This window comes from Staurois parvus, unplaced genomic scaffold (assembly GCF_062004578.1).
Source record: "Staurois parvus isolate SC_StPar_1 unplaced genomic scaffold, SC_StPar_1.0 ptg000248l, whole genome shotgun sequence".
Lineage (NCBI taxonomy): Eukaryota > Metazoa > Chordata > Amphibia > Anura > Ranidae > Staurois > Staurois parvus.
Window position 1 is genome coordinate 704382 of NW_028318044.1, and position 24230 is coordinate 728611.

Consider the following 24230-nt stretch of genomic DNA (forward strand, 5'->3'; position numbering starts at 1 on the left):
ACTATATCTGGTCTCCCTGGACCCTGCATTCACTATATCTGGTCTCCCTGGACCCTGCATTCACTATATCTGGTCTCCCCGGACCCTGCATTCACTATATCTGGTCTCCCCGGACCCTGCATTCACTATATCTGGTCTCCCCGGACCCTGCATTCACTATATCCGCTCTCCCTGGACCCTGAATTCACTATATCTGGTCTCCCCGGACCCTGCATTCACTATATCCAGTCTCCCCGGACCCTGCATTCACTATATCCGGTCTCCCACAGTACACACAACATGGAAATGAAATTATTTTAGTAAATATAAACTGCTAAATACCTTTTCTCATCAGAAGTATATAGCAGTCTTGTGACTTCTAGCAGTGTCCAGCCCAGCACTAGCTAAAGCTTGTAGGAGGAGTTTTCTTTCTGCTCTAGGAGGATGGAAATCCCCTGGCCTCTGTCTGAACAGTGCTGACTGGCCCTGTGCTGATCACATGCACTCTCCCAAGAAAAATAAAACCTCTCTAGCAATACACATCAAACTGAGCATGTGCATGCCTAAGGTTCAGTCTGGAGATAAGTGGTGGTCCCTTGAAAAAGGGGAGGAACAGAGAAGACAGGATCAAACAGCCTTTTTACACAATGCAGACTATTAACCCCTTAGGTTCCACAGTGAGTATAACAAGCATTCTATACTGCATATACAGACTGATTGTACTGTTGTGGGTTTAGTAACACGTTAATCTCTCTTTTGCCATCAAACATTTCACCTTCCCTGCTAATACCTTTATTAAAATTTTACTTTGACAGCCATGCACGTACGATTGCAGGATCGCTAAGATGCTGGCAGTAGGAGCAGCATGCCAGGACAATGTAACTCTCATCATCAATGGCGGACAAAAGGCTGAGGACCCTGGACTCTGGACCCAGAGGAAGACCAGGACAAAATGGCAGTGACAGCAATGGAGCAACAAAGGGGAAATACGAGAAAGACTGGGAGGTAGGTCTGTAATAAAGTGCAAGCCATGCTGTGACCATTTAAAAGTGATGGCAAGATCTCTGGGAACACCATTTGGATACCACTCTGCTTTAACCACTTCCAGTCCGGACACTTTCACCCCCTTCCTGTCCAGACCAATTTTCAGCTTTCAGCGCTATCACACTTTGAATGACAATTGCGCGGTCGTGCAACAATGTGCCCATATGAATTTTTTAGCATATTTTTGAGACAGATAAAACTTTATTTTGGCAGTATTTATTCACCACTGGGATTTTTATTTTTTTGCTATATAAATGAAAAAGTCCAAAAATGTAGAAAATAAGTGTTTTTCCTATAACATTTTGCAAATAAATAATCTTTCTTCATAAATCTTGGCAAAATCTATTCAGTTATCTTTTTAGTAAAACAAAAAAAAATAACCCAAATTAAATTACATTTTTATTTTATTTTTTTATACTGTATTATATATATATATATATATATTTTTTTTTTTTACATATTGTCACCCTAGCAGTACAGTGTCACCATAATGACACTGTACTACTTGTGGGGGGTGATGTTTTTTTTTTTTTTACACTTATTGCTTTTACACCCATAAAGGCTGTAAAAGCAATCATTTTCTCCTTCTCTCTAGCTGCATTCTTGTAGCCATTGAGAACTACTGTGAGAGCTGTGATTGGTCACAGCTTGTCACATGGTACAAGGCTGTTGTGAATAGCCTTGTACCATGTGACCTCTGTGATCATTCACAGATTTCACACGTAGTAAGCAATGATGTCAGAAGTGACATCTTGCTTACTACTCTTCATGTGATCACTGATTGGCCAATCAGTGATCACATGATCAGGAACTCACACAGAGGTCCCGTACAACGATCGGTGTTCCACTGTGTCCGGAGGACACAGTAGGCACCGGATCGCTGTGCTGCACGCTCCCAGGGAGCGTGCACAAGCAGGGGACGGGGAGGACATTTATAAATGGCCACCCTCCTCTGCACTGCTCCCGTCCGGCCGTTTATGTACACGGGCCAGATGAGAAGTGGCTAAAGGCTAATTAATATTATTATTACAGGTACTTATATAACGCCGTCAATTTACTGTATGCCGTGCTTTACATATTTTGTACACTCACATTACCGCCTTTCTGCCCATGTTGCCTCCATATTTAAAGTGTAACATGAAACATGGTCACTGTCCACAGCCCAGGACTCCATTTTTTATTAATATAATGCCACTGTGTGTGGCTCTGCCATCATACATCTAGTCACCTCTGTGAATGGAGAGACCACAAGTCCCATCTGCCACCAAGCCAGAAAGACTCATAGATCTCATTGGGGCACAAGTGTGGTTCATATCAGGAATTCTAAGACCAGGGCTACTCACTGGCTTTGTTTTCAGCACTTCATTCTTAGAGCACTAGGGTCCTTGGTTCAAAACCCAGTCAGGACACTACCTGCATGGAGTTTTCAGTTCTCCCCATGCTTGACTGTTTTCTCCCACACTTTAAAGAGGAGCCAGTTAACCTAATGGCATGACTTTAAAGTGGTCCTTGTATGTATATGTATGCATGTAAGGTGGGGACATTAGATTGTACTTAGCACGAGGGTCCTGCTCAGAGTCTGCTTGTTCTCCCTGTTCATGGGTGGGTTTCCTCCGAGTAATCTGGCTTCCTCCCATATTCTTCAGGCATGCTGGTAAATTAACTGGCTCCTGTCTACATTGGGCATAGTATGTGTATGTCTGCATGTGAGGTAGGGACCTTAGATTGTACCCCTGTCTTGCAGCACTGGGGTCCTTGATTCAAACCTTAGTCAGGACACTACCTGCTTGGAGTTTGCATATTCTCTCTGTGCTTGTGTATGTTCCCTCCCACACTCCAAGTAAAAGTTAAAGTAGAACTATAGGCAAACCTTTTTTTTTCCTTTTTCGGGTAGGGTAAGGATGGTAATAATCGTTGGCAATTTGTTTTCTAGGTAGATTTCCCTTCACTTGCCATCCCATAGCCAAAACGGGAGGTGTGAGGAAATCCCTGCAAATTAAGGGGATTCATTGGGGCTCTCCAGGTCACCATAACTAATGTCCCTATTGGAAGATTTTTCATCTGTTACTCTTCTGGGAACAACCTAAAGTTTGGGATTTTCTTTTGCTTTCACTCTAAATGACAGGACAAATAGAGAGGGTGAATCTCCCTAGACCCTGGGCCACTTCTGCGAGGTCATGCGGGCCGCGATTTGCACGGGCACAATAGCCCATTCATTTGAATGGACTACTTTGGAAATCGCAGGTTCCCAGTACGGTTGTGATTTCCAGTGCGGACGGCATGCCATTAGAATTAATGGCACCCACCTGCGGGTCCCGCATTCCTCTGTGTGGGTGGTGCGGCTGCAGGTACTTGTGCGGGTCCCGCATGCCTCTGTGTGGGTGGTGCGGCTGCAGGTAATTGTGGGGGTCCTGCATTCCTCTGTGTGGGTGATGCGGCTGCAGGTAATTGTGGGGGTCCTGCATTCCTCTGTGTAGGTGGTGCAGCTGCAGGTACTTGTGCGGGTCCCGCATTCCTCTGTGTGGGTGGTGCGGCTGCAGGTACTTGTGCGGGTCCGCATTCCTCTGTGTGGGTGGTGCAGATGCAGGTACTTGTGTGGGTGGTGCAGATGCAGTTACTTGTGTGGGTCCCACATTCCTCTGTGTGGTGCAGCTGCAGGTATTTGTGCGGGTCCCCCATTCCTCTGTGTGGGTGGTGCAGATGCAGGTACTTGTGCGGATCCCCCATTCCTCTGTGTGGTGCAGATGCAGGTATTTGATCGGGTCCCTCATTCCTCTGTGTGTGTGGTGCAGCTGCAGGTATTTGTGCGGGTCCCGCAGCGGCACCACCCACACAGATGTGAACCAAGACTTATTGGGACACAGACAACATTAAAAGCCTGACAAGGGGTCTAATCCATCTTCACTCTGTCCAAAACTAAAAAAAAAAGATTTGCCTTTACTTATACTTTAAGGCAGCCTTTCTCAACCAGGGTGTCCAGGCACCCTGGGGTGCCTTGGGGTTTCTTCAGGGGTACCTTGGCAAAATGTCTAAAAATTGCCCAAATCTTGTATACAAGGCAGCGGGTGGAACAAGGCTGCCTTTTATTTACACAAAGCCAGTTTCATTGTGCACCATTATGACTTTCTAGCCAGCAGCCTAAAAACATCATCAGTTGATAAGGAGGATGTCAGCTGCCTGCACAGCATCTTAGTTGGACCCTCCCTCACCCCTCTCCATCAGTGCTGGGGTCACATTAGCTCAGTGATGGAGAAAAACTGAGGGAGAAGAGAAACATGGGAATACTAGTCAGTACCAGTGTGAAAAAGTGTATTTTCTTTGGAAGAATAAACCACCTCTAACGTTGGGTGTCCTACCTGTGTGGAGGTTTCTCTGTTATATAAAACTATTAGAATAGTTGTTCACATTTTAGAATGGGTGCCCATTTAAAATTATGGACAGTCTAGAGACTCTAGAGGCACGCCATTTTAAAATGGGGTGCCTCAAGACTGTCCATATTTTTAATGGGTGCCTCGGGACTGTCCATAATTTTAAAGGGTGCCTTGAGTGAAAAAAGTTTGAGAAACACTGCTTTAAGGCATGGGAGGTGAATTGGCTCCTGCCTAAATTGGCCCTAGTATGTGTATGCATGAAGTTGAGTTAGGGACCTTAGATTGCAGGCTCCTTGGGGGCAGGGACTTATGTCAATGTACAATATATGTAAATTGTTGGTGCTATATAAATACCTGTAATATATAAATAAAATCAGATCTGCTTGTCTGTGGCTGGCTTTATGCACTGAAATGTTGGGATCAGCGGCGGACTGACAACTGTCAAGGTCCTACCTTTTCCCTGAGGTCATGTTACTCCATGTGCTGGCGTCCATCTTGGATTTCTGCTGAGCATGGTGGGAATCCTTTATGCCTTCAGGTCTCTGAGGTCCATCCCCCAGAGGGGTGTGGCTGATGACATATAAGCCTGTGGTCCGCACATGCTCTTTGCACTTGTGTCTTGTGTCTTTGTGTTGCTATAACTCTGTTCTGACTCTCGTGACTCTCCTGGAATCTGACTCGGCTTGTGACTCGACTATTCTTTGTGTTCTCCTTTGATCTGACCCTCTGTTGCTGAACCCGGCTCGTGACCTGTGATTCTCGTCTGCTGTCCTGTACCGTTTTGTCCCGTTGTTGTCGACCCGGCCTGCCTGACTACTCTATTGTCCTTTCCACTAGCTACACGCCATTGGCGGCGGCCATTACCGCAACTGAGGTGTCTCGGGGGCCGCGACCTGGTTCCTGGCTGCGTCAAGTCCATCCCCACCATCAGGGGCCCTGGTGAAGGGCAGCTTGGGACTTAGACTCCGCGCCCTGAGGGACTTTTGTCTGTGGGTGGTGGTTGTCGTCAGCCAGTGCGTTACATTGTTATTAGGCCTGCCTGTCCGTTCCTCAGCTCCTGCCCTGACAACAACTCATGGGCCCCCCGGGTAATAGGGGATCATGGGGCCCCTGTGTCCTTGCCCAAACTCAAAAAAGCCTATGAAAAAGGTATCTCATGGGGCCCCCTACTGACCCCGGGCCCTCGGGCAGTGCCCGAGTTTCCAAATGGTCAGTCCGCCCCTGGTTGGGATTGTCCTAACTCAATATAATGCACTTTATAATTAATTGTTCGAATTACAGCCATTTGCATGACGGCAAATAGGATTCTGCAATTGTATCCACTGTAAAAAAAAAAAGTAGAAACTATTAAAGAAAAAAGACAAATCCCAAGTGTATGTCTGAACACAGCAAGGCTCTTTGGTTTGATGAAACAGATGACATTTCTTTGAGCAGTTCATGTGTTGTTGTGTCACAAAGTAATCTATGGGGACATCTGAGGTTCTGACAATGGCCTCAAGGGACTAAAAATATGACACTGTTGATGAAACAGAACAGCAAAGCCCAACCTATGAAAAAAAAAAAAAAGGATTTTTGTACTAACCAAATAAAATTATTTTCTTGAAGTCCATTGAGGCACACAGAAAATATTTAACCTTTGGGATTTACTGCTAAAATCTGAAGACTGCTAGTCTGAGCCACCTAGAGATGGGAGAACGAGTAGCTGGTGCACCCTTCGGGGTCCACACAGGATGACAGAAAGGGAATCAGTCCTTCAGAAAGAAGCAATGGCTAAAAGATAGGCTGGCACAACCTGGACCGCATCCAAACAATAGAGGAAAATGTATTTCTGGTGAAATTATTATTATTATACAGGATTTATATATTATTATTATACAGGATTTATATATTACTATTATTATACAGGATTTATATATTACTATTATACAGGATTTATATATTATTATTATTATACAGGATTTATATTATTATTATATAGGATTTATATATTATTATTATTATTATACAGGATTTATATATTACTATTATACAGGATTTATATATTATTATTATACAGGATTTATATTATTATTATACAGGATTTATATATTATTATTATTATTATACAGGATTTATATATTATTATTATACAGGATTTATATATTATTATTATTATTATACAGGATTTATATATTATTATTATTATTATTATACAGGATTTATATATTATTATTATTATTATACAGGATTTATATGGCCCCAACAGTTTGCTCAGCGCTTTACAATATAACAGGAGACAATACAGCAACAATACAGCTCAATACAAGAGGGTTAGGAGGGCCCTGATCCTGGGAGCTTACAATCTAGGAGGGAGGGGCTAGTGGTACAAAAGGTAATAACTGTGGGGGATGGACTGGTAGGAGGAGTAGAAGATTCCAGTATTAGCTGAAATGAAGCCACACAGAGGGATGGAAGAACAATGTTGGTTGAGGTAAAAGGCAGAAAGAAGTCCTAGGACTCAACACCAGCTTTTCCCTATGTAAAACTTAAAAAGGTTCTTTACAGGATAAGGCCACCAATTTGGACACTTGGCTTGCAGAAGATTTGCCTGCAAGAAAAAAATCACCTTGGGGGTGAAAGTAGGGAGAGGAACGTTTCTAATGGGTTCAAATGGTGGTTTCTGAAGCAGAGAGAAAAACAGATTCAGGGCCCCACCGTGTCACAGGAGAATAGACAGGGGGAGCTACATAGGAGAAAGGTCTTAATCTAAAAATGAGAGGCCAGTGGTCTTTGAAATAGAATAGAAAGGGCAGAAACCTGAACCTTGACAGTGCTTAAAGCCAAACTCTGGTCCAGACCCAGTTGAAGAAAGGACAGGATTCATCCCACAGAGAAAGTCCTTGAGACTGACATCATGGGAAGTATGCCTTCCACATTCAGTGATAGACCAAGTGTGAAGTAGACTTTCTAAATATGAGCATTGTAGGAATCCTCAGCTCAGCGATGCCTCTGTCTCTTCGAACCTCCGTTTCAACAGCTATGCCTTTAAAACCAGCGTCTATGAAGCAGGGTGGCAAATTGGACCTTGAAGCAGAAGATCCTGAACCTCTGGCAGTGTCCACAGACCACTTGCCAGGAGTTCTACCAGATCAGTGTACTACATGTGCCCAGACCAGCCCAAAACGATGATCATCGGAATGCCCTTTATTACAATCCTGAGGATCCTAAGGAAGAAGTTTCAGGGGAGTCAAAGTATACATCAGGGTGTAATGATCCCATGCAACCATCAGAGCATCCACCGTACATGGATACAAACCTGCCCGGCTTGTTATTTAACCTGGAGGCAAGAAGGTTCACAGCTAATATTGCCCACCTGCGTCACAGGTTCTGGAACAACTCCAGGTGTAAGGACCACTCCCCCTGGTCCAGGAGCTGCCAGGTGAGGAACCCTGCCTGCCAATTATCTACATCTGGAATATACATGGCTGGCAAGACTGAGGCATGATTGAAAAAATCTTTCAAAAGTTAAGCAATACCAGTGCATAATTAGTCTTTGATAGACTCTTCCTAATAAAAAACTAAGGCAGACTGGTAGTAGGAGGGGTTATATTTAAGCACTCAACTTTACCAGTCTTTATTACCAGTACCATTGCCCCCATACACCAGCCACCATTGCCCACAGTGAGAGATAGAAGGACACTCACCTTCACAGCTCCGGACATCCCTGGTAACGAGAGTCGAGCTCTGCATACACCATCATGAAACCTGCAGCCTCTCTCGGAACCCACCAGGTCTCCATGCTGTCCCTTCTTCCGTCCCTTCTTCCGAGGGGCGGTGCTGCCCAACTGAAAAATGCCACCCTAGGCAAATGCCTTGTGGTAAATACACCAACACTCTAGAGGTTAGGATATAGGAAATTTAGGATTGCTATGGTCTGGGATGCCTAAGGGCAAAAGCAACAAGCTACAGAGAGAACACTGGAGGAACAATCCAGAGCTAAGCTCAGGGGACAAGACTTTCCTTCTACAGATTTGCCCCCATAGAAGAGCAACTTCAAAGCAGCACACCTGCCCCCCTTAGATGAACCACTAGAACCTCCTGCAATGTCTACTGGCATTACTTTCTACGCAGTTCTCCAAGACCCTCTTCAGCAAAGACGTTTTTACCCCAGTACTTCAGTTCCAGACTTCCTAAGCCTCAGACCCAAGCCTCTGCTCTGACAAAATCCCTCCCCACACAGCAGGCCTGGGAGGCACTGGCTTCAAACACACATCTTTCTCTGGAAACAGGAACAACACCTCCTGCGCTCAGGGACACAGATCAAGGGTGGATGGGTGGGAAGACCACTTGTGGAAGTTCGTTCACCAATGGAGCTCTTAACAAGGCTGGGGAAGCCCAACCGGTACTGCAAAGCAAAACAAAAAGAAAGCGCACCAACCTTGCGCATTACCTCAATAAACTGTGATTTTATTAAAATGAGATACTGTATATTATTATTATTATTATTATTACTACGAGTTTATATAGCGCCAAAGGGTTTGCTCAGCGCTGTACAATAGGGGAGGGACAATACATGGCACAGTACAACAATAACAAACAACGTACGAGGGGTAAGAGGGCCCTACTCTTTCGAGCTTACAATACTCACAAAGAAGTAAAACAAGCGTATAGGATCCTCAAAGGATCATTGAAGTTTGAGAGTCTCCCCTCTAGATGTGACTCGCACTGGTTTTGTACTTCAATGTTCCTTTTAGGATCTTATACACTTGTTTTACTTCTTTGTTTGTGAGTATATATCTCATTTTAATAAAATCACAGTTTATTGAGGTAATGCACAAGGTTGGTGCGCTTTCTTTTGTTTTACTTTACAACACATCTTTCTCTCCTGGCAAATGTCGAGGAAGCAACAGCTCTTTCAGAAGTTCACCCCAAATATTTATATTCCCCTACCAGCACGCACCACTGGCAATAACCTTTGTAGTGGTTGACCAGAGAGTTATAAATATTCTCTCAGAATGACTGTATCCCATCAAACTAACCGCAAGCAGAAGTCAACAGTAACATTCTGTTTAGGCAAAACCCAAGGAAGGCAGAACTGTCAATTCAAAGCTCGGGCTGACCACAACCTAGCCCAACCTCTTTCAACCAGCATGCCCAGGCACCCTGGGGTGCCTTCAAGTTTTTTCAGGGGTGCCTTTGCAAAATTCCTAAAAATTGCCCAATAATTATATATAAGCCAGCAGGTAGATCAAGCTTACTATATAGTTACTCAAAGTTACTTTGGACAAATATAGATCTATACTCAGAAAAAAAATGTTAGAAAACATAAAAAGTAAAGCAGAGTTCCACCAAAAGTGGAAGCTTCGCTTGTTTGCCTCCTCCCCTCCTCCAGTGCCATATCTGGCACCTTCTGGGAGCGGATACCTGGTTTTGACAGGTACCCGCTCCCACTTTCAGCTCAGTTTGCCACGGCGAAGTAAGCTGTAAGTTTGGCCCCACTCCTTCCTCCCACAGCCTCCTGGGAACCTTCACAGATCCCAAAAAGATTGCCGAATCAATTAGGATGCGCACTGCGATTCACGCATACGCAGTGGGCACCTGGCTGTGAACCGCACCGGGTGCCACTCCTGTAATCTAAGAACAGGAAACGGAGACTACAATTCACACAGGCTCACCAAAATTGGACAATAGAAGATTGGAAAAACATTGCCTGGTCTGATGAGTCTCTATTTCCCTAGAGATGGTTGTGCGTGAAAATCCCAGTAGATCAGCAGTTTTTGAAATACTCAGACCAGCCCATCTGGCACCAACAACCATGCCACGTTCAAAGTCACTTAAATCCCCTTTCTTCCCCATTCTGATGCTTGGTTTGAACTTCAGCAAGTTGTCTTCACCAAGTCTAGATGCCTAAATGCATTGAGTCGCTAACATGTGATTGGCTGATTAGCAATTTGTGTTACCGAACAATTGAACAGGTGGACCGGCGAGTGTGTATATTACATATATATATATATTATATGAATCCCATGATTTATTTTACTTTTAGGTTTTATATTTGTCATAGAATGAGCTCAGACTGTAAAGTCTAAGGGCTGTGATAAACAAAGGCATGACAAGTCTGATTATGTGACTGAGAGCTCAACAGCACTAGAAGTAAATGCCATGCGATCTGGGATTTGGTTCAAGAAGTACTGAACACCCTGCTTACAATGTGTTTACATCATCTAATTGTTTATAGTAATCTATTCATTTTCATGACATGTGTTACTTAATGCGGCACACACGTAACCCCCGGGGAGTCATCTATTGTTAAACAGCAAAAGTTTATTTAAAGGGAAACTACACTCTTACTATATTTTTTCCCCAAATATCTCTAACTTATAAAATCATTTTATCTGAAAATAAATTTGGAATCCCCTCCTTCTTTACCGCGAATATTATGTTATGGGCTACATTGGCTCTGCTGTGTTGGAAATGCACGAGGTAACCCTCATATGGCATTTCTTCAAGTAATGGTCACCTACAGTGAGGAGGTGGAGGATAATCATTTTGGAGCCTTTCATCAGCTTTAAAGGAAAAGTATCATTTCGTTTACAGTTCCTGATGGGGCAGAGTATGGGCAGGGCTGTGGATAAGGGGGTACCACCAGTCCTCCTGTATGGGGACCAGGCCTGCATGGGGGCCCAGGCGGCTGGGTGAATCAGATGTGGGCAGGCAGGGCAATTACTGGAACCAATCTCCTGTATGGCTCTCTCTGCAGCAGCTGAAAGATGGCTTCTTCTCCTCCTCCCTGGTCTCCCCGGACCCTGCATTCACTATATCCGGTCTCCCCGGATCCTGCATTCACTATATCTGCTCTCCTCGGACCCTGCATTCACTATATCTGGTCTCCCCGGACCCTGTATTCACTATATCCGCTCTCTCCGGACCCTGCATTCACTATATCTGGTCTCCCCGGACCCTGCATTCACTATATCTGGTTTCCCCAGACCCTGCATTCACTATATCTGGTCTCCCCGGACCCTGCATTCACTATATCCGCTCTCCCCGGACCCCGCATTCACTATATCCGGTCTCCCCGGACCCTGCATTCACTATATTTGGTCTCCCCAGACCCCGCATTCACTATATCCGGTCTCCCCGGATCCTGCATTCACTATATCTGGTCTCCCCAGACCCTGCATTCACTATATCTGGTCTCCCACAGTACACACAACATAAAAGTGCAATTATTTTAGTAAATATAAACTGCTAAATACCTTTTCACATCAGCGGTATTTAGCAGTCTTGTGACTTCTATCAATGTCCAGTAGAGCACTATTTAAAGCTTACAGGAGGAGTTTTCATTTTGCTCTAGGAGGATGCAGAACCCCTGACCTCTATCTGGACAGTTCTGATTGGCCCAGTGCTGATCACATGCACTCTCCCAAGGGGGAAAAATACCTCTCCTGAAATACACGCCAAACTGAGCATGTGCAGAGTGACTCCACACGATACGTCTTATCAGGACATAAGAGGGGGACACTGGAAGAAGGGGAGGATTAGAGAAGTCAGGATCAAACAGCCTTTTTACACAATGGACTCGCATGCACTCTCCCAAGGGGAAAAAAAACTCTCCAGCAATACACGCCAAACTGAGCATGTGCAGAGTGACTCCACACGATACGTCTTATCAGGACATAAGAGGGGGACACTGGAAGAAGGGGAGGATTAGAGAAGTCAGGATCAAACTGCCTTTTTACACAATGGACTCACATGCACTCTCCCAAGGGGAAAAAAAACTCTCCAGCAATACATGCCTCACTGAGCATGTGCAGAGTGACTCCACACGATACGTCTTATCAGGACAAAAGAGCGGGACATTGGAAGAAGGGGAGGATTAGAGAAGTCCGGATCAAGCAGCCTTTTTACACAATGCAGAAGATTAACTCCTTCGGTTCTACAGTGAGTATACCAAGCATGCATTACTGAATGTACTGAATGACTTTATTGTTGTGGGTTTAGTAACACTTGAAGTGCTGAACAGTCTCCAACGTAAGAGAGATAAGGTGCCTCAACTGTGGCCCTTGACACCACCCAGGGGCCACACATAATATTTAGGAAAAATAATGCTACACAAAACTGTTAGAGATGGTATCTAGCTTTCAGGAGATGATAAAAGACTATGAATAAGCAACTAGAGTGGTTGGAGATTGGATGCTTTTTGCAGTAGATGGTCAGTGACTGCGACGTTAGTAGGGACTAAGTTTACTGCCATTGCAGCCCATTTAAAAATCACTGATCCCACTCCCACTACTAAGTGCTGGGAATCAGTGGTCCTACAACAAGTACTAAAGAGTGAACCATTTTGGCACCACCACCATGTGATGATTTGTGGATAGTTGGTATGGTTTACTTCTACATCATCACCATTCTTCGCAATTCTCTACAGCAGGGTTGGTCAACAGGGTTTCTAGGGAATGGAATGGAATCCTAGGGTTCCTCTGGAGGTTGATAGGGATTTCTTGAGCAATGATCAATTTCTGCCTCTCAGATAAGTTCCCACTGACACCATTGACCTTTTAGCTATCTGTAAGGGGGTAATTCTTCCCAATGACCTCAAGTTTAAGGAACATTCTTCCCACTCACCATTACACCAATGTATCATGAGTTGTAGAAAGAGTATTTATTTCAGCAGGTGTTCCCGGAGACTAGAAAAAGAAAGGAAGGCGCCTCTAAGTGCAGTATTGACAATTTATTCAGTAAACAATGGAAAATTTGCACTTACAAGATAAACGGTTAAAAAGACTCATCGTGTGGTAATTAGATCCAGGTGGGACATCCAGCCGTCCAGCAGCAAACTATGCCTATAGGATCAGGAAGTAGAGACCAGGATGTGCCTGTGCTTCAAAAATGAAGCTTGGAGAGCAGAGTCAGATGTAGCAGGTGAAGGGGGTGGTAATGCATTTTGGAGCATGCTCAATAGGGTCCTTCTTCAGACCTCAGAGGTCTGAAGAAGGAGCTTATTGAGCATGCTCCGAAATGCACAGGGACATCCTGGTCTCTACTTCCTGATCCTATAGGCATAGTCTGCTGCTGGATGGCTGGATGACCCACCTGGATCTAATTACCACACGATGAGTCTTTTTAACCATTTATCTTGTAAGTGCAAATTTTCCATTGTTTACTGAATAAATAGTCAATACTGCACTTAGAGGCGCCTTCCTCTCTTTTTCTTGTTACTGCATTAGAGCCTTGCTTCCACTCTAAGAAGAGCTGCCTCAGTGTTACTGTCAGGGCTGGGCTGTGGAATGGACAGGTAGGCCTAGTGGCAGGGTAACGCACTGGCTGACGACAACCACCACCAACAGACCGAAGTCCCTCAGGGCACGGAGTCTAAGTCCCAGGCTGCCCTTCACCAGGGCCCCTGATGGTGGGGATGGACTTGACGCAGCCAGGAACCAGGTCGCGGCCCCCGAGACACCCCGGCTGCGGTAATGGCCGCCGCCAATGGCGTGTAGCTGGTGAGAATGACAATAGCGTAGTCAGGCAAGCCGGGTCGACAACAACGGGACAAAACGGTACAGAACAGTAGACAGAGAATCACAGGTCACGGGCCGGGTTCAGCAACGGAAGGTCAGATCAAAGGAAAACACAGAGAATGGTCTTAGTCACAAGCCGAGTCAGATACCAGAAGAGTCACGAGCGTATACACAGAGCTGTAGCAAGACAAAGACACAAGACACAAGTGCAAAGAGCATGTGCGGATCACAGGCTTATATGTACTCAGCCACACCCCTCTGGGGGATGGACCTCAGAGACCTGAAGGCATAAAAGATTCCCACCATGCTCAGCAGAAATCCAAGATGGATGCCAGCACATGGAGTAACATAACCTCTGCGAAAAGGTAGGACCTTGACAGTTACTGCTCCCATCCATCCATCCCTGATATCCATCTGGCACCTTTATCCTAGAGCTACAGAGGCTTGGCCCCAACAAGCGCGCCCTATACAATATACGTTCCCTGAGACTAGAAGGGCATTTCAAGAGTTCCTCTGTGTTGTAAAGGTTGAGAAAGGCTGCTGTACAGAATCATCAAGTAAATGCCTATACTCCGATACTGGGAGAAAAAGAGACCAGATAGAAGACCGGATAAAGTCTTTGAAGACAGATGAACATGGGTCTATATAAACAAGGTGACAGAGATGTATAATTGATTGAGTGAGGAATCAATGCTGCTTAGCATTCCATAATTAAGTGGAATGTGAATCTGCCAAATAAAATCACTGAGTAATTCCAAAGTGGAGGAGACCACTAATTCTTTCATTTCTCTGTTAGCATCCTAAGCTAAGGGGAAATGCCATCCTAGCAGTATGTGCCCCTGGCACAGTGACAGAAACAACCCTGGAATCACAATGCCTCAATATATTTTTGCAATTAGATCACCGAAATAATTTTACTTTGCTTTGCAATTTGTTAATGCAAAATCTACAGTCTTTGATGTTTTTTTCTAATTAGAAGTTCATTTTTTTAAAGTATTAATATTCACTGGAATGTCATATATTAGAGAACATCTAATTAATGGCAGAATTCTTCTGGTATTGTTTAAAAAAATGACACGACCTAAGCTTTAATAGCATGCTGCTAGACCAGCCTTTCTCAATCATGGTTCCATGGAACCCTCTAGGGTTCTTCCTGAGCAGGGATGAGCTCAAGTTTATGTTGAACTTGAGTTCAGACTGAAACCTGGAGGAAGCTGACACTCCTGCCCACTGCCATCCAATCAACTGTGGCCAGGGCATTCTCCTGATGTTGGTGGTCAGTGGAATATTGCCCTCTTGCATTGGTGGTCAGTAAAGGTGGGAGATCAGTTTTTCATTGCCCACTGTAATCCCTAGCAACCTCAGGAGTAGGGATGAGCTTGGTTTTGGTTCGAACTTAGATTTGGATCAAAAGCTTTAATAGGATGCTGCTAGACCAACCTTTCTCAACCATGGTTCCATGGAACGCTAGGGTTCTTCCTGAGCAGGGATGAGCTCAAGTTTATGTTGAACTTGAATTCAGACTGAAACCTGGAGGAAGCTGTCACTCCTGCCCACTGCCGTCCAATCAACTGCGGTCAGGGCATTCTCCTGATATTGGTGGTCAGTGGAATATTGCCCTCTTGCATTGGTGGTCAGTAAAGGTGGGAGATCAGTTTTCCATTCCCCACTGTAATCTCTAGCATCAGGAGTAGGGATGAGCTTGGGTTTGGTTCGAACTTAGATTTGGATCAAAAGTTTTAATAACATGCTGCTAGACCAGCCTTTCTCAACCATGGCTCCATGGAACCCTAGGGTTCTTGTTGAGCAGGGATGAGCTCAGGTTTATGTTGAACTTGAGTTCAGACTGAAACCTGGAGGAAGCTTTCACTCCTGTCCAATGCCACCCAATCAACCATGGTCTAGGCATTTCCTTGATGTTGATGGTCAGTGAAAAATTGCCCTCTTGCACTGGTGGTCAGGCAAGGTGGGAGATCAATTTTTTATTGCCCACTGCTCAAGGAACTCCTAGCAACTTCATGAGCCTCCTAGATTCTCCTAGATTGTAAACTCGAAAGAGCAGGGCCCTCGAACCCCTCGTGTATTGTTTTGTTACTGTACTGTCCCATGTACTGTCCCCCACTACAATGTACTGTCCCCCACTACAATGTACAGCGCTGACCAAACCGTTTGGTGCTATATAAATACTGTATAATACTGTATAATAATAATGAGCAGGGATGAGCTTAGGTTTGGTTTCAACTTGGGATCAGACCAAACCCCAAAGGAAGCTCTCACTCCCACCCACTGCTACCCAATCAGCTGCAGCCAGAGCATTCTCTGCAGCTACACATACGCAAAGGGGCTACTCATGACATCATTGGCCATATATGGCCACCCAAGCTTATCCCTACTCCTTTACTGACCACCAATACAAGGGGGCAATTTTCCACTGACCACTAACATCAGGGGTTACATCTACACTGATCCCCAAAGTCACACATCAATGTTCACTGTTTTTTTTTTTGTTATTATCATTATTATTTTTTTATTTAATCCCAAGTTAATTTTTATTAGTGAAAATCATTTTGGGAGTTAAAACTGATTGGCCTTGGCTGTCAAATAATTTAGGTATACCTCATTATTTATTATTTGATTTAAAAACTTTGTACAATTTACTGATCATGCTAATAGACTTTGAGCTGTAGGTGTAATCATTTTAACAGGGGTTCCCCAAGACCTTACAATTATTTGGTGGTAAAAAGATGGAGAAAGACTATGCTAGAGTGCCCTGTAGTGATATTTTAATCTGGCAATTCTCAATGGTGTTTCACCGGATCACAACCATCCAAAAATTTATATATCTTTTAAGGTGTACATCAGTGAGCAATATTTGCTAATACTTTTTGTGCTGCTCAAAGCAAAGAAGGAGATAGACTTGCTGGTACTCAGGAATGGGGTGCTGGCTGAAAATATCACCATCCAGTAGTATGTACTTAGAAAAATTGCCACTCAATCCAATCCAGTGTATATGGTTAACATGTGTAAGATGGCCTCAGCCTTGCACAACTTTCGTCCTACCCACCCTCTAAGCCCCGATAGGTGGGGCAAAACACGTCAGAGGGTGTGTCTTGTGGAGGGGTGTGGCTTGTGGAATGGTGCAAGTCTGAGGCCATCTTACATATGTTAACCATATAGATAGAGACTACATTTTTTTCAACTTTGTGTCTCTGTTCCCCCATAACAAGGCCATACCGATGATGTCAATCTCTTGAGGGTGGACTCCCCCAGTTATATGTAAATTAAATTTTGACAAAATCTTCCAAGGGAAGAGTGATACTATGATTTGGCTTCACAATAGGCATGGCAACTGGACAGAACTGGACATTATGGTAGGGATATCCTGAGAGATATGGGTCTCTTGAATATAAGAGTGGACTCTGCTGGGCACTCCTGGATGTAAAGTGGGAAGACACCACTCACGCCGACCCCAACCCAGCTTGTCCCAAAGGACAAGAAACAGCCGCACAACGCTCCAGATCCGACCACCCAGAGACCACTCACGCCGACCCCAGCCCAGCTTGACCTAAGGACTAGAACTCTAGCTGAAAGACACTACAACGAGAAACCCCACTGCATGCTAGACTATCTCCAATCAATCGCCCCTGGAAACCATCCCTCCACACCCGATCCCCACTCCCTACTCCCTTAAACTCCAGCTACCAGAAGCCACAGTGACGAGATACGCCACTGCACGCTGGACTATCCGCAGCCAAGCCTCCCACCACACCTATCCGCCACCCCGTGTACCTCCCTAAAATGCCTCTTCCACTCCTCCTCCTCATATTCCTCTCCTTTGTTCCCAAAATCTCTTCTCTATATCCCTCTGCTCCTCCCAAACAACTATATATTGTGTCCTCACGGCTTCCTTCATCCCTCTACGGCACCCACCACCTCCTCCTAATACTCCACTCTCCCACTGACCCAAACACCTCCACTGGTAGACTTACACGCTCCTGCACATCCCGCTCCCATGCCACCTTTCTCACCCTTCTTCTCCTCCTAACCGCGGGGGACATCTCCCCGAACCCTGGCCCTCCACCACCTCGCTCACCCACACGGCACCCTTCCGCTTCCACGTCCTGCCGCAACCCCCTTAATCTAGTATCTGTCCCCCTGCTCCCTAAACCCCCCCCCCCCCCGTTTTCGTGTGCACTCCTGAACGCCCGATCGGTGTGCAACAAGCTTACTGCCACTACCTCTTTGTTTCCCGCTCCCTCAACCTCCTAGCGATCGTGGAAACCTGGATCTAAGCCACTGACTCTTCCTCTCCTGCAGCACTCTCCTATGGATGTCTCATCTGGGCCCACTCACCCAGACCCAACGGTCGTAAAGGTGGTGGGGTTGGTCTGCTCCTGTCACCGCAGAGCACCTTCCCAGTCCTCCCAAACCCCCCCTCCCTATCCTTCTCCTCCTTCAAGGCCCACTGCATCTGACTATTCTCCCCAACCTTACTGAGGATTGCTATAATCTACCGACCTCCTGGACCCGTATCCTACTTCCTTAATGACTTTTCCGCCTGCCTACCCTTCTTTCTCTCCTCCGAGCTACCCACCATCATCCTTTGGAATTTTAACATCCCTGTCAACATCGACAACCCGGCCTCATCCCAACTCCTCCACTTAACCTCCTCTTTTGCACTCGCACAGTGCATACAATCCACAACCCACTCCGATGAGAATATCCTGGACCTTGTCTTCTCCCATCTCTGAGCTCCCCACAACCTCACAAACACCCCCGTCCCTCTCTCTGACCACAACCTTATTACCTTCTCTGTCTCCTCGTCCTCTAACGCCTACCCCTCCAAATGTCATACTACTACCAGCCGTAACCTCCGCAACCTTAACCCTGCCCCCCTCCACTCTGCAGCTGATCAACTGTACGACAGCATCCTTCCCCTGCCCTGCCCCGACCTGGCCATGAAAGCCTACAACAACTCGCTGTCAGCCGACCTTGACTCGATAGCGCCTTTAACCACACGAAACATCAGTCTCTGACCGCTCCAGCCCTGGCAGACTGACCACACCAAAGCTCTCAAACGACGCAGTCGTGCGCTGGAGCGACTATGGCACAAAACCAAATCCCAACTAGCCTTCACCCGCTATAAATCTGCCTTCCACACCTACACCACCTGCCTCCACGCTGCAAAACAAGCCTACTTCCTGACCCTCATCAAGACCCTCTCCTCCAATCCTCGCCGGCTCTTCTCCACCTTTAACTCTCTACTCTCTCCACCCCCACCTCCACCCAGCACCTCACTCACCGCCCTTGAGATTGCCAATCACTTCAAAAACAAGATTGACACTATTCGCAGGGACATCGCCGCTGCTCAAACTTCCTCCCCACCCGTCCCCTCTCACACAGCAACCCCTTCATTACCCCTCTCCCTCGGCCTCACCACTGTTCTGACCTCCACCCCACCTAACATTCCTCACACTGAAGCCCCCTCAACACTCCACTCCTTCTACCTTACTACCATCGAGGAGGTCACCAAGATCTTCTCTAATGCCTGCCTCACCACCTGCCCCCTCGACCCTATCCCCTCACAACTCCTACGGCCTCCCTCCTCCTCCATCCTACGCTCCCTAACCCACATCTTTAATCTCTCCCTCTTTTCTGGCGCATTCCCCTCCCCTCTGAAGCACGTGCACATCATCCCCATACTTAAAAAACCCTCCCTGGACCCCAATGGCCCGAACAACCTTAGACCCATCTCCCTGCTGCCATTTACATCCAAACTCCTTGAGCGCTTAGTCTACAATTGCCTAGGCTCCCACCTCAACCACAACAACCTCCTCGATCCCCTACAATCCAGCTTCCGTCCCCTACACTCCACCGAAACTGCCTTACTCAAACTCTCCAATGACCTGCTAACTGCCAAAGCTAACGGCCACTATTCATTGCTCCTACTCCTCGACCTCTCCGCAGCCTTCGACACAGTCGACCACCCCCTCCTCCTCAAAAAAACTACACTCCCTTGGCCTCAGAGATTCCACTCTCTCCTGGCTCTCGTCCTATCTACCACAATGCTCCTTCAGCATTACCTATAACGCTACCACCTCCCCCTCACTCCCCCTCTCTGTTGGGGTCCCCCAAGGCTCTGTCCTCAGGCCCCTTCTCTTCTCCATCTATACCTCCTCCCTTGGCCAACTCATACACTCTCACAGCTTCAACTACCACCTCTATGCTGACGACACTCAAATCTATCTCTCGACCCCTCACCTCACCCCCTCAGTCTCCGCCCGAATCACAAGCCTACTGAACGACATATCAGACTGGATGTCGCTCCATTTCCTTAAACTGAACCTCTCCAAAACCGAGCTCCTAGTCTTCTCCCCAGCCCGCACACCACCCCCCATTGACTTCTCCATCACGTCCAACAATGCCACCATCAGGCCCGCTCTGCAAGCCAGAGTACTTGGTGTCATACTTGACTCCAATCTATCCTTCCAGCCCCAAGTCCAATCACTCACAAACTCATGCAGACTCCACCTCCGCAACATCGCCAAAATCCGCACGTTTCTAACCCCAGAAACCACTAAGCAGCTCATCCACTCCCTCATCATATCACGACTCGATTACTGCAACTCCCTCCTCACTGGCCTGCCCCGCAGCAGGCTATCCCCGCTTCATTCGATCCTGAATACGGCAGCCAGACTCATCCACCTTACCATACCGCTCCGTTTCCGCCACCCCCCTCTGCCAATCCCTCCACTGGCTTCTGATTTCCCAACGGATCAAATTCAAAATCCTAACACTGACGTACAAAGCTGTCCATCATACTGCCCCAAATTACATCACCGACCTAATATCCAAGTACCACCCAACACGCACACTCCGCTCCTCACAAGACCTCCTTCTCTCTAGTTCCCTGGTCTCCTTCTCGCATGCCCGCCTCCAGGACTTCTCCAGGGTGTCACCCATCCTCTGGAACTCCCTACCCAAATCCATCAGACTATCACCTACCCTCCTCTCCTTTAGGCGCACCCTGAAACCCCACCTCTTCAGGGAAGCCTACCCCGCCCCCTGCTAATTGCCAATCTCCTTCACTCTTCCTACCACTCCATCCCCCACAGCCATTTCCTTCTGTACCACTATCCCCTCCCTCCTAGATTGTAAGCTCCAAGGAGCAGGGCCCTCGAACCCCTCATGTATCACATTGTATTGTTATTGTACTGTCTCATGCATTGTCTCCCATTGTAATATACAGCGCTGAGCGAACTGCTGGCGCTTTATAAATACTGTATAATAATATTGTTGCTGGGCACACATGGATGTAAGGGGGAACTCTGCTGGACATCCTAGATGTAAGGGGGAACTCTGCTGGACATCCTAGATGTAAGGGGGAACTCTGCTTGACATCCTGGTTGTAAGGGAGGATTAAGCTGGACATTCTGGATGTAATGGGGAACTCTGCTGTGTATCCTGGATGTAAGGGGGGATTATGCTGGACATCCTGGGGGAACAAACCATGGTCTTTTTAAGAGAAGATATATATATATAATATTTCCAATATTGGAGTTTATTTATAATTTAAAAAAAAGGAAATAAAATAGTGTTGCTATTGACAAGAATCCAGAGGGTAGGTTGGGAGATTATCTTCATTTTGCCGTGGGCACAGATGGCTCCTAGTACCAGCAAACCTAGATTTTTTTGTGTGCTCTGTGACAGCTTGGAGGTCCTGGAATGAGATAACACAATTTGGTCCTTGTCTTCATCATTTTACATTCACTACTAACAAACAAGTCAGTAGCCCTTAGGGTTAGGGACAGGTACCTGCAGCCCCTCAAAATCAATGACATACGCAGAGGCTATATGAACATCCAGGGGCGGACTGACCATTTGGAAACTAGGGCACTGCCTGAGGGCCCGGGGTCAGTAGGGGGCCCCATGAGATGCCCCTGGTACCTTTTTCATAGGCTTTTTTGAGTTTGGGCAAGGACACAGGGGCCCCATGATCCCCTATTGCCCGGGGGCCCCATGAGTTGTCAGTCTGCCCCTGTGAACATCCGAACATTACTTGCATACAAAGCCATACACTCCAAACTTTCAACATTCACGTGTCCCTGTACACATAGGGCCCTGTACACATATCTCCCTGTACACATAGGGCCCTGTACACATAGGGCCCTGTACACATAGGGCCCTGTACTCATAGGACCCTGTACACATATCTCCCTGTACACATAGGGCCCTGTACACATAGGGCCCTGTACACATATGTCCCTGTACACATATGTCCCTGTACACATAGGGCCCTCTACACATATGTCCCTGTACACATATGTCCCTGTACACATAGGGCCCTGTACACATATCTCTCTGTACACATAGGGCCCTGTACACATATCTCCCTGTACACATATGTCCCTGTACACATAGGGCCCTGTACACATATCTCTCTGTACACATAGGGCCCTGTACACATATCTCCCTGTACACATAGGGCCCTGTACACATATGTCCCTGTACACATATGTCCCTGTACACATAGGGCCCTGTACACATAGCTCCCTCTACACATAGGGCCCTGTACACGTGTCCCTGTAGATCATAAATTTAAAGGAAACAATGAACTGGTTGCTAAGGGCAACACAGGAACCATAACACCCGGCCTGACACGCTGCAAACCTTCTCATAGCTGACAAAAGATTTTTTTCCCTCCACAAATCCATGTGGGACCTTGTCAGCGCCGGCAGGTTATCTCTGCTGGTAAATCCCATAGACAGTAATAAACACGCGCATGCATGGCTGCTCGCGGTGCTGCACCGTCTATATTTCATGGGCCGGTGTTAGTTGCTATGACTACAGACATTAAACAATACATACAATCTATATATAGAAAAGAGGTAGGAAGAAAATATTCGGGAAGTGTGGGAAGAGCGATCTGCGAATTCCGAGTCTAAAATAAATAAATAAACAGAGTGTTAAAAATGGAAAGTGCTAAAAGGACAACTAATCAGAAAATATTGCCTTCTTGTTTAGGAGATCCAAATACACGATCCAGACAATGGCGGAATTCAGGAGGCGTCTGACATGCCAGTCCTCCGCAACTCCTCAAATGAACTTTATCGAGGCAAGAGAAGAGGACGCTCCACCTTCCGGCTTCCTCTATATTAGTGGTGGTCAAGTAAAGAGGCATTAAACCAGAACGTAAACATTTATTATATCGCAGCTTAACAGTTCTTAGATGTGGTGGCTGCATTAGTTTTCTTTTTTTACGCTTTCATTCCTTCATTTTCATCTGGCGATCTGGCCAGTAAGTCTGTTGTTTTTCAAAAGATCAAGCTCTCCAGCAAAATGTATCAGTTACAGAGGTGAGACAAACCATTTCCAGCACAAATTTTTTTGTGGAAATAATAGAAGAGCGAGTCAAAATGAACAGGAGTAACATGTGGTTCCCATGCAGGGGACATGAACAGCAGAGAAAAATAATCACAAAGTCAATTCATAGACTGTGAACCATCTACCCCCAACCAACAGGGCCGGGGGTAATCACAAATGACCTGGTTCTAAGGAACCAGGGCTGGGTGTAAAAAAGGGGGGGGGGTAGAGGAGAACCCTCATCCACAAAGGGTAGAAGGGTCTCAAACTGGGTGCTGGTGTGGGGGGAAGGGGTGGGGGAAAAAAGAAAAAAAAAAGGGGGGGGAGGGGGTATCAGGGGTTGGGGCGAGGTAGAGACAGGAGGGATAAAATGGTGGAGAGAGGGAAGAGAGAAGAGGAGGACAAAACTAGGAAAAGAGGAAGGGTACCTGCAGGCTGAAGAACAACATGTTAACCAGGGGGCCCACACTAGCCAGGTGCAGAGCTGGAAGAGTTTATGACCACCAAGAGTCCCACACTTGGGGAAATTTGGAGTGGGAGTCATGGGGGATACTGGCCATCTTCTCATGCATCATGGAGGTCAGAATGCTCTTCGCCTCCACGAACGGGACTGAGGGTTTCTTCCAAGCCCTGGCTATAGTCTGCTTGGAGGCTATGAATAGGTATGTGGCTAGTTTCTGCTGGTATGAATAGAGTCCCAGGATTGGGCATTGAATAAGTGCATGCTTAGAACCCCACCTAATGGAGGCAGGACCACCAGGTGTGGATCTTATCACCGCTGGAAGAGGCTGTCCCACAGCCTGAATATTTATGTGGTCCCAGCCAATCCCTGAGAGAGGATGCCCAGTAGGTGGCTGGAGGGTGCATAAATAATATGGTAGCCTGAGACAGCCCTGTCCAGGAGGAGTTCCTAGCCTGAAGGACTGCTGCTTTTTTGGGCAGCCCAGCTGTAGTTCTACATGTGCTCAGCGAG

General features: G+C 46.4%; 1 protein-coding gene and 1 long non-coding RNA gene across 3 annotated transcripts in view; one reads left to right on the top strand and one right to left on the bottom strand.

The window, feature by feature from the left end:
- Window positions 1-24230, bottom strand: part of PLCB1 (phospholipase C beta 1) — an 815168-nt gene that overhangs the window by 702537 nt on the left and 88401 nt on the right. The gene's annotated exons all lie outside the window — the stretch shown is intronic.
- On the top strand, window positions 800-23118 carry LOC149459796 (uncharacterized). The gene is made up of 2 exons (XR_016313198.1): window positions 800-984; window positions 22919-23118. It is a non-coding gene; the product is annotated as an uncharacterized LOC149459796 (long non-coding RNA).